The sequence below is a fragment of the Metopolophium dirhodum genome, chromosome 1 (assembly GCF_019925205.1).
Source record: "Metopolophium dirhodum isolate CAU chromosome 1, ASM1992520v1, whole genome shotgun sequence".
NCBI classification, from domain to species: Eukaryota; Metazoa; Arthropoda; class Insecta; order Hemiptera; family Aphididae; genus Metopolophium; species Metopolophium dirhodum.
In genome coordinates, this window is record NC_083560.1 from 73915475 (window position 1) to 73927683 (window position 12209).

Consider the following 12209-nt stretch of genomic DNA (forward strand, 5'->3'; position numbering starts at 1 on the left):
AGAATATACAAGTGGCTCAGGTAATTTTTGTTTCAAAACTTTTTTAGTATAATATTTTTGTTACTTAAAAAATATTATCATTCTAGTTTTAAAAGAAATTTTATGTACTATAAAATGTTTATTTTCATTCTTATTCTTATTTTTTAAACATAGTACATTACAACATTATTTAAATGTAAGTCAAAATGCATTTTGTTTTATCAAATCACAGCTCAACTACGTTGTATAAATGGTTATTTTTTTGTTGAAAAGTTATTATATTTATTATATTAACGAAGTTGCTCAATTTTACTAACGTTATCTTATACAATTTGCGTATAAACGTATAGTCAATAACTATTAAAAAATTATATTAATAATATTATGATAGTATTATATTTTACCCATTTTATATTATTTCCCATTTTCACAATACGTTGTTAAGAAGTTTTCAGTACATGGGTATACCTTCACTTGAAAAATATTGTAAAACAAACAGTTGATAAATTACTTCATAATAATAAGATTAACAAATTGTATTAATATATTAGATTAGATTTTTATTTTGCATGAAACTGTTTTTACAATTTCTGTGTTGATTTTAATTTCTATTCAAATAGTGTTTAGATCTTTTATATTGATATTATATTTTAGAAATCTGAAGTGTACAAGCATGTGGAACTGTGCATGTTTTTTTTACGTTTAATATTCAAATGACACCAAATTATTGGAAATTATTATGTTATAGTATATCTATATTATAGATATGAATGACTTCATGCATTTTCTAAACAGCCAAAGCGATATTATATAGAATGTCTATATTACGTTAATTCAATAACATAATATTTATCTATATAATAATATTGTAGTACCTATATCTATAACTACATTATGTATAAATTATTATTTAAACATTTTAAGTTTGTAAATTAAAGAAATGTATGGAAATTAATGTTTTATTCCGTACCCGCATAAAATCCAAACTGTTCTATGTAAAGGTATAATGTATGAAGTGATAAATACGCAATTATTGAAATAAAATGCAAAAATATGCAAAATTATAAAAAAAAAAAAAAACATATCTGCCTTCTTTATACAATATATAAATAGATAGTATCGAAATTACAAAATTATAATTTGGCCATCTAAAAGGGATATGCTAATTTAACGAGTTACTCTATAATCCGGAGCTATATAAGTGTCAAACGAATCGGACGTATATAATAATATGGACATTGGGCTACACGCACATATTATACATATTATACACACGGTCTACAACATGTTATATACATTTTTTACACTCACTCCCAATAATCTTAATGGCATATTTGTTCGTGATTTCAAATAATAATGTATTATTTGGTAGCATTTTTATACACACATTTATAAATATATTTCTCGTATAATATATAAGTCTAAATCGCAGTGTAACGCATTTAGTTTTTTTTAAATATAAAATAGCGTCTTGCGCCACGTTGAAATAACACCCTATCGGTGTGATTAATCTTTCAAATAACTTGTTTGTGGTTTTTTTTTTTTATTTTATTATCAGTTTGGTTTTAATGAATTATTGAGTTTTTATTTCTATACGCTCGCGCGCGCGAGAGAAGTCTATAATATAGAGTTTAAGCCATTTCGAATTTGTCACTCATAAAACAATTATCGAATCGATAACGTCGCGACATACCTATATAAAATAAAATATTATTATTATCACCACCGCGCGTTTATAATAAAATAATATATAATATGCCTATTGTATGCTCACATAATTTATTTGGCACTTCGGCACTATATAAGTACAGGTGCTCTACATATTGTTATTATTATTTTATAATAATACAAAATGAACGACAGAGCGTCAGAGTATAGATATCAAAATAATATCTAAAAATAATATATAATAATAAATATAGCTGGCGCACACACTATATATATATTATAATATATACACATAATAGACGCCAACAAATCAATCGGCGGCGATAAAGCATAATATTATATTATATGTATGCTATACATACAGCCGTTCGCATTATACGCATATTTCGTGTAACGCGAGACAGATTTCCATGTTTGTGTTATATATATATATTATATTATGAATAATATGCGAGCGCTCCCGTCCGTCCTCTCCGCCGCGACAGATAAAACTTGACAGATTTTCCTACGCGGTCCATCCTGTACACACACACACGCGCGCGCGCGCGCATATCCGACGGATAAAACTTGACGTATTTATCGTCGGAGATAAATAATTGATCGAGCTCGCATGCGCGCGCGCTCGACTCGTGTGTGTCGAATATTATACGCGTTACGGATATCGACGAATGTCCCGACTACTTCCGGACGTCTAGCGCGTATTATAATGTAATAATATAAAGTGCGCATTGTTGGGCAGTGCGGTCCGTTATAAATTAATATGTAGATAATTATAATAATAATAATAATAATAAAATATTATTGTAACGCATCACACATAGTAATATAATATAAGCGACGTATATACGGCGCGACGACAGGATGTGTGTCTATAACGATGAATATCGATGTCCGTTCATCGTTGATATACTATATTATAATATACGCACGAATGCGCATAACATTATAATTATGGAAAGCGGCGACATAACGATATTACCGGTATAACAATATTTGGCTGACTTGTTATTAAACCTAGCCGGTATAGGCACACCCGTCGTCGCCGCGGTGATTGGGGATCGATAGTGGATTTCGCATTCGCGTATAACGATAATCGCGAGGGGTGAATTTATGTACCTACGGTAAACATTATAATATTACTATGATCGATTGTCGACGGCCGTTGCGGCTATTCCGTCCAATTAATATGTTAGGTGTGACTGTTCAATAATAATAATAATAATAATATATTGGTGAAACACTCGCTGAGTACCTTTATATGGCACCATCGACGTCCAGTGTCCATCCCTACACTGGGGGAGAGGCCACTCTTCCCGCGATCTATCACGATTTTAATTAGAACGTTATACGATCCGATTCTAGGCCGACGTAGCCTACGACGTGTATATTATATTATATCGGCCGTCTGATATGTGCCTACAAATCTTCAGGGCCCTACAATGTTGTGCAATCATAGGAATGACAAATGTACGAGTGCTTAAGGTATATACAATATTATACATATATTACCTATATATTATGGTATGTATTATATGGTGATATGACGCACGTCCCAGAACCTCGAGAAATGCAGGTCGGTTTGTTAATTTTTACCCAGGTTTTATCTTGCGTATATAGAGAGCTTATATTTTGCTTACTGACTTTTCCAACATTTATCTGAGCTATTTATCGGATGTTGTTTATAGCTATCATATATTATAAACAATTGAATGCATGAGTGAACTATGGTCTCCGCAATAAGCACGGAATGAGTGAGAGAGATAGAGTGTGTGTGTGTGAGAGAGAGAGAGAGAGAGTGAGAGAGAGAAATAAAATAAATTGAGCTGTTTAAAATTTATATTTATATATTTTGTTTTGTTATTAAATTCACATCAGGAATAAAGTCAACAATAAATACACGCTATACTTATTTTATAACATTTACGATGAGCTTTAATAGGTATTTTACTTATTAGGTAAATAGATTTTTTGAAAATACCATATTATTATGTATAATATTTAACTATATATACGAATAGGATACAATAATAAAAATAATATTTGAAAGTTCTTTCAATATAATATGTTATTGAATACTTAAAATACTATTGGTGAGTTGGTGACCCAATTAATGTGATAACTGATAACACAGGTATTAAATAGTTTAAAAAACTGTTAAATACTCTCGTAATCAAAACTGTTTTATCCGATAAAAATCTCTAAAAATTGTTATTTATTGTCTATTCATTGAAAGATAAGTATAAATATTAATATTTATAGTAGGTATCTGCTATATATACACATGGTGTGCGTCACCTAACGTGTCACATAGAGCAAGTTCCGGTGAATACAAAGATTGGGAAATTATAGGAATTTGTTTATCAGCCAAAAAGTGCTTTCGTGGTGCAATAACCACCCGAACCTATACCTTCCAAGACATTTAAAAAAAGAGTTATCATGCAAAGATGTTTCCAGTAGTAACAAATTCGTCACAGTAAGTGAGGACGATCATTTGAAGGACGATTAAGTTTATTTAAATTTAAATTGTATGTAAAAAATAAAATAAAAATTCTGGTAACTTTTTGGAACTATACGGTAAGAGCGTAAGACATAATATCGTTGGTAGGTAATAATATATTCTCATGTGTAATTTTACAAATGCATTACTTGTACTATATTGATTAGAAAAAAACAAGTAATAGCTATAGTTGCTATACACATGTTTTTAACATACATGCTTGAACACATTTATAACTGAAAGGTTTCTTAGCGGTAAAAAAATGAATCTGCATATTAGAAATATCCTGCATTAATATCAGATAAAGAATAAAAAAGAAACATTGTTTAATAAAATCACTGCTTAAAATACACAATATTATTATAATAACCTCATTACATCCATTCAACGTTCCCGCAGAGGGTAGAAAACGAAATCTGTTTGATCATCAGCTTAAGGGTAGTCGAGAAGTCGAGAAGTAAGGGTTTGGGTAAGAGCCAATTTCCCTTCGGGTGGCAAGTTTTTAGAGGTTGGCATACGCACGTTGAGGTACGACTTGCACTAATGATGGTGTATACCATATAATGCACATATTGCACTGTTTGCACTTTATAGAAGGCGCGCAGCGAAGAAATACGACTTATCCGATTGTTGTCGGGTATAATAATATTCTGTAAATGTGGGTAAAAGTATTGTGTAATAAGTTGATTATAAATTACTATGTTTACCGTTCAAATTTACTTTGTTTTTCACGTAAATTGCAATATTGGTATCTATGTATACAGACATCAAAGTGTTGTATAAGTAGTGACTGCAATACCTTATACGCTATAATATATTAATTTTAATTTTAGAAATGTATATATATATAAATAAGTATATATATAATATTTATACTTATTTAAATCAATATCTAAAGATCTGCAACACGTTCAGGAATTATGAGGATACGAAGCATAACTAATAAATAGGTAGTATAAAAAAATAATATAACACGGATGGTAATAATATATATTGGTACAATAAACTGCACTTTTATTATGAAAATAATGTGATGTTTACCACTTTTCTAACCGTAGGTATTATTATATAATTTTTTATTTCGTTATACCTATCGCAATATTTAAATTAAAAAATAATTATCATATCAGATACCTAGATATTGTTTGTGATAAATGGATATATAAATATTTGTGTGATAATGTACAGTGTACCCATATAAATCGAGTTAAATCACCTGTCAATGTTTGTTCAAAAACCGTCGTCGTTAAACATTTGAGCGGAAAAATATCATTTTCAAGTCTACAGCACCGCCAGCTTGTACTAACACATATTATAGGTAATGCTATTGTCCTTTTTATATAATAATACATAGTATAAGCAGCGAGTACCTATGCAGATACGTCATAAAGCTAATGTTGGAGAGCGAATTTTACGCGTCAAAATATTTAACTCGACGGCCGGGCCGAGCAGCACGTCGCGTCGCACGCAACCGTTTACGACGTGGACGTATGCACGTAAAAAATTCAAATTCCCATACCTAGTTATCTGGAATTCGAGAAATCATTATATTATATATATTATTGTTTATGACGTGCGCAATAAAAGTATAATATACATAGTAGCCGCAGTAAGTACACATTATAGCTGGTAAGTGACAATAACCGCGCGCGTTCTGTAATTTGGTGGTGTAGAGGGACGTGAACGAGAACTAGAGAGGCATTAATTTCGGGATCTTTGCAGCTCACCCCCCCCCCCCCCCTCAAAAAAATAATAAAAAAAGTTTTGCGAGAATAGGTACTTATACTTTGTGTACAAGCTATATATTATATTACATTTACTTAGGTCTCAAACAGATTATAGTTGGGGAGAACAAACGTATGCACTCAGAGATCTAACGATTTTACACATTAAATTTACTCCCAGTAAACGTTTCCAAAACCCTTTCCTTTCCCTTGGAAAACTTAAAAATTGTCTATACTCGTACGCGTCGGGAGCTTGTCGTTTAACGATGCATTTGCAGAGTGAGACATTTATAATATAACCTCTCGGAACGCATATATTGTATAATACTTGTAGACCGTAAAAATGATTGTGATTTCAGCCTTCGCTTCGGGGGTACTAGACAAATACTGAGATGAAACAGACTTGCCGACGATCCTCCTCCCCTCACCGCTTATCCAACCGGATGGCACCGATTTCATTATTTTTCTCGCCAACACGATATTGCTTACCTATATGTTCTTGTCACCTACCCCGCAGAGTACGCGAAGGGGCGACTCGGCCAAACCAGTGCCTCCCATCACCATAGATTGCATTGCGCTCATCATAATAATATATTATATAATCACGCATATCTGCGATCATGCGGATCGTAGGGAAATACGGAGTACCCAATAATAATATTAATAGGTATATAGTTAGGCGATTATAATAAAAATTCACGAAATAAACACCGTGTCAATGCTCTCCGCCCACTTCTCCCCTCATACGAATCTCCTCGTCGAAATGTCCGTCGACCGCACCGAAGTGTGGTGCTCTGCGTGGAGTGTCTATCTTCATGTATGTGCAACAGCGCTCGCGAAAGGATTGTTTATTGGATTCACACAACACACACACACACACACACACACACACACACACTAGCCCGTGCGCGCGCGTCGGACGATGAGAAAGACGATAAAGCGACGATAGGAGGATGATCGGCGGCGGAGAGGAGGGCGAAAACCGCGACCAGTATATTATATACATATAGGCGCGCGTGTATATATATCGTCGTACACGATACGAGGTGTCCGGGCGCAGACCGTTTATTTATATACATTTTTTTTTTCCATATACGTGTCGGTTTTTTTTCTCTCTTTATTTTTTTTTCTCTCTGTACAGGTATAATAATATCACGCGTGCGCGTTTTTTTTTATTCTTCAATAATTTTTTTTTCCTTACGACGCTCTGTGTGCAGTCCCTCGGCACACGCGCGCATATCGTCCGCGCGAACAAATAACACTGCACGCGAGAGAAGACGCGAGTCTGCGATGGGCGGGGGCGAGGCTCTCGGCGCGGCCCGAACGACTTAATAACAATATTATTATTATTATTACGTTTACGATATCGAATTATCGCTTTTCCCAGCCGCCGCCGGGTGGATATATAGACTCGACGACGGTTTGTAATACGGACGCGCGCGATACCGGTCGTGGCGGCGGCGGGGCGGTGGAAATATATTATTATTATTACACTTTGTGGACCGCGCGCGCGTGTGAACATGACTTATACGTGGCCGACGGCGGAGGCGGGTTAAAGCGCCTCCGGTTGTGTGGTTTTGCCGCGCGCCGAATATACTATACCAGTACACTATAATATATTATAGATATAATAATAATATGTAGGTACGCGCGCGCGTGCATTGTTAAATGACGATTTGTAACGGAAGGAAGGAAGTGTACGGCAGACGGGCAGGTACTTTACGAGCGTGACGGCGGCGCGGTAATATGATAATAGGGGCATCATACGCGGCGGCGGCGGCGGCGTCGGCGGTGAGTGAGAGACCCCGAGTGCTATAGAGTGTGTAGTGTGTGTGGCATGTCGAATTTCGAGTGTTTACCGCACCCGATCGAATTCGTCGGCCGCTTGATTTCACTGGCGTGTTCGTGTGCATCTTCGACGATAATCGATAATTGATCCCGCGTTATTTATCACATATATATACGAATCCAACATTCAGATTAATTAAACACGTCCGTTGTATTATAATGTACCTACATGGTAGGTATTCGTGTATTGTTCGCGTTATAATGTAGGTGGCGCTTTTATGTATTCGTATACATTTTTTTACAATTTTTTTTATCAAATTTATTGTCCCGCGGTTAATAAATTACGCACAAACCGCACACTGCGTTCCGTTTGCAATCATCGTTATCCGAGTGTATACATAATATATACAGATAAGTCTTAAAACATTATTGTGTGTGTGTGTGTGTGTCCACTTATACAGCTGTATAATTAATAATATGTATATTTCTTGTACCGCGTTGGCGATTTATAATGGTTTATTTCGATTATAAAACAGCTATATTATAGAGACGATAATTTAAAAACTCGCTGTATATATTATATCGTAATGTTAAAATTTATTGCATTTTTTTAATCTTGTTTCCAAACTAGACTTAATATTATGCTGAGGCCTGAGCATAGTATGCTCTACGCGGGAATATCACATGATATGCAACATACCATTATAATATTATTCAGTTGACGAACGCGAGATTGTTTAACCGTTTGTCTCAGTTGTGGGTACTTACCGTATACGTAGATGAAGTTGGCCCCCGACTTAATGCAAACAACTGTAAACAATATTATTGTGTTGGAATTTTTTTACTCTCCCACAATTCGTTAATTGTTTACATTTAATTGGGAAGTACAACCGCTGTAAATAATGATCCCGAGATAATCTTAAAAAATAAGGATAATATTGAAATTAAGATGTCATTGATGAAATATCTTTATGTGATATGTTCTTTATATTGTAATTCATATGGGTTTGACACGAACGAATCCCGAGCTCCAATATGCTATTTGTCATATAACTGCAATCAAGTTAAAGGCTTAATTTATTTGTATTTTTTACGATTACTTGTCAGCGCTAATTTCAGTTTGTTTTATATTGTTGAACGCTGTATAGTCACACGAATGGTGAAAGTTCAAATTTGCAAAATGTAATCGCGATTGGCAAAAGTAAACCTTCTCTCACGGAGACGCATAAAACCTTGCCCTAAAAAGGTATTAAGATCAGATAAATCTGTATCCATACGCAGTATTTTATAGTACTGGACATGCTTTAGCTGACATGCCAATGACTACAAATTATATGTATTTTCTTTATATTTTTAATCATCTTTGTTTGCGTCCCGTGATAAGGACTCTCAAGTTCTTGCCCTTACAATGGATCCGTTAAATTATTTATCCGAAAACGTTTTTAAATATCAATATAAGTCAGAGTTCTAAAAAAAAGTTATCTTAAATATAAAATGAAATTTACAATTAAAATAAAATGTCATATCAAAATCTATGGTCTTACATTTATAAATATATATAAGTCATTCATATAAATACATGAATATCATGAGCTGTTAAATGTTAAAATGTCTTGCTCCAAAAAATGATCAAATCAGTATAGTTTTAGAAAATTCATACTTCATAGAAAATTATTGTTACTTTTTGAGTTTTAATATTTAAATTCAATTTTTATTAAATTTCTTACGTTGGGTTAGTACTTAGTAATGATTAATTGGGTATTATAACACGTGAATATAATTTAAAACGCCTGTTAGCTTTCAGACTATAATAAAGTATAATATTATATACGTACGCGATTATTATAAATATCTATGTATATAACTCATAAATATTGTAAATAAACATAACCAACAATATGAAAAGTTTCCAATCATAAAAACTAAATATTTATCATAAAGTTTAAACATTTAATCAAAAAAATACATAATACAAGTGATTTAGATTAAAATATAGTTTTAGCTACTGTACATTTTAAACGTTAACTTACACTTGTGTTACAAAAGAATCATACTTTTGAGCAATAAATTTATTTGATCACTATATATTCTATTCGTATATATATAATATTATGTATTCACTATACACGAGACTCTATCGAGCTAACATTAATAGTATAATGTATAACCCTTATATAGGTAATGATGTCAATAAGTTAAAATATAACATTTTGTTACCGCGCATAACGCTTGAGCTTGTATAATATATAGGTAGGTACTATATTTTAATATAAGATATATTACGTAAAAAGCGATAAAATCGGATATTTGATTTAGTGAAATGGTATATTATTATACGTATATGTGTGATGGCCTTTATATAATGTTCAAATTTGAACACGTTCTTGTTTGGGATAAATATATACGGTCCTTTGTATAAAACAAAAACTCATAATATATAGTGTATATATATATAGATGTGTGTTCGATGTCGTTGCCAATATCCCACTGTAAAATGGAAATCTAATCCCATTTCGGGAACCTTGTGACCGTTTGGTCGATGATTTGTTGTGACTACCTATATATATAATATAGTAAATAATAACAATACATATTAAAACGAGCGGTGTATGTTTTGAGATATGTCACGATATAACACAGTGTGTTACAAGTTACAATAATATAATATATGCGACAACGAAATAACGAATAATAGGTATCAATTTTTTTTCGCGTTTCCTTCCCGCTGCAGCAGTATATCCTTTGTTCGAGCGAGTAAAATATCGTTTTCGAGCAATATGAAACGCCGGTTAAACGCATATACGATGTGCACCTATATACGACATGCGATAATAATACTTTTATTTATAAATTATAATATAATATATATATATAGGTAATATCCCGAGCATAAATATTATTATAATATCGCGTCCTATCCGTTTTTGAACAACGCACGCACGGCAACACATACTATACGTATATATATATATACGGCGGAGGGTATATGTGGCCCCGTCCGTGCAGGGGCATCGTGTCTGCAGGGTCCCGCGATATCCGATGAGATCGGCGTCGCGCCCGTCGGACGACGTCGGCGGTGTAGGGGAGGGTGACGAAACACTATATATATACGGCGGAGGCGATGGCGGCAGAACCCTTCTCACCCCCACCTGCACTCCCGCGAAAAACGATTGGACGATGGCGCGGACGGGGAGGGGTCGCGAGGGGGTGACCGGAGCGGTCGTGGAAGTCCGCAGCATCGGGCAGATGATGAACGACGAGTCAGAAAATATTCGCTTGACTGATCATCGGGTCTCTCTCGGACACACGGTGTGACGAGGGTTTTAAATTAGTTCATCGCCGGCCGCCGAAGATCTAGAGCCGTATTATTATTATTATTATTATTATTATTATCATTATCATATATACCGCGTGTACGCGCGGGCCGGTTTTCATTTCCTGTGCGACCCGCACCGCCGCGATGTCTCCGCCGCCGGAAAAAGGGTTGGAAAGGTGACACGCTGCAGCAGTCGCGCATACCTCCGCCGAATCGTACCCGACACCCGATCCGACCACCCCCCCCCCCCCTCCCCCTCCCGCGTCATATATATATTTTATCCCGGTGACTGATGATCGCGCCGCCGCCGCCGCCGTTGTCACGCCGCTGTTGCTGACGCGCCGCAGCCTTCGCACGCGCGCGCGCGTCCGTGACGAGGTTCTTGGCTAATGTCTTCCGCGCGAGAACCACGCTCGGCGCGGTCCATCAATCAGCCGGGCCGGCCGGGTTTGCCCGTTATTCGCCCCGAACGCGCACTAAGTATATATACCCTATGTAGATTACCTATATTATTATATATTATATAGGTACCTAATACGCGTATCTACGACGGCGAAATCACACGAGCAACGCGGGGCCAAAAGTCACCTTTTCGGCATTTGAACATGTCACGCGACGTCCATCGCCGCGCGGTCACTGCGCCCGAGTGCAAGCGCCCGCGTACTGAAACGCTGCACCGCGGTGCCCGGACAGGGTTTAGGGGGGAATTGGGCTTGCCAAAAGTGTATATGGGTTCCGAAACGTCCCCACGACCCTTATATATAGTTGTGTATGTCATCAAAATGTATATACAAGGTATTTGGATAATATATATATAGGTATATATACGCATTCACCTACCTATATATAATTATATATACCTACCTATATATTATCTATTAACTTTCTATAGAATTAATTATAATCAATGATATTACACATTATGCACTGGCCGGCTGCTTACCCAAAATATCCTACATGAAATAATTTTTATTGTCATCGTCGTACTATTTATATTATTGTATAGGTATATGTCGATCGAGTCATGCAGAAAGTCTTTTAGCTGCAACTATATAATGCAAATGATCGCACAAATATTGAGAAAATATTAAATTTTATGTTGGACCGTCGAGAACAGTATTATTTACTTTTATTTTCGTTATTGGTTTATGTATATTATATTTGGACTATATAGGATATGGCATATTGGCATTAACACAACATATATTTTCAGCATTATGACCTATGTATATCATAA

General features: G+C 35.0%; 1 protein-coding gene across 1 annotated transcript in view; it reads left to right on the forward strand.

The window, feature by feature from the left end:
• Positions 1-12209, forward strand: part of LOC132935434 (zinc finger protein ush) — a 109521-nt gene that overhangs the window by 33977 nt on the left and 63335 nt on the right. The window lies entirely within an intron of this gene.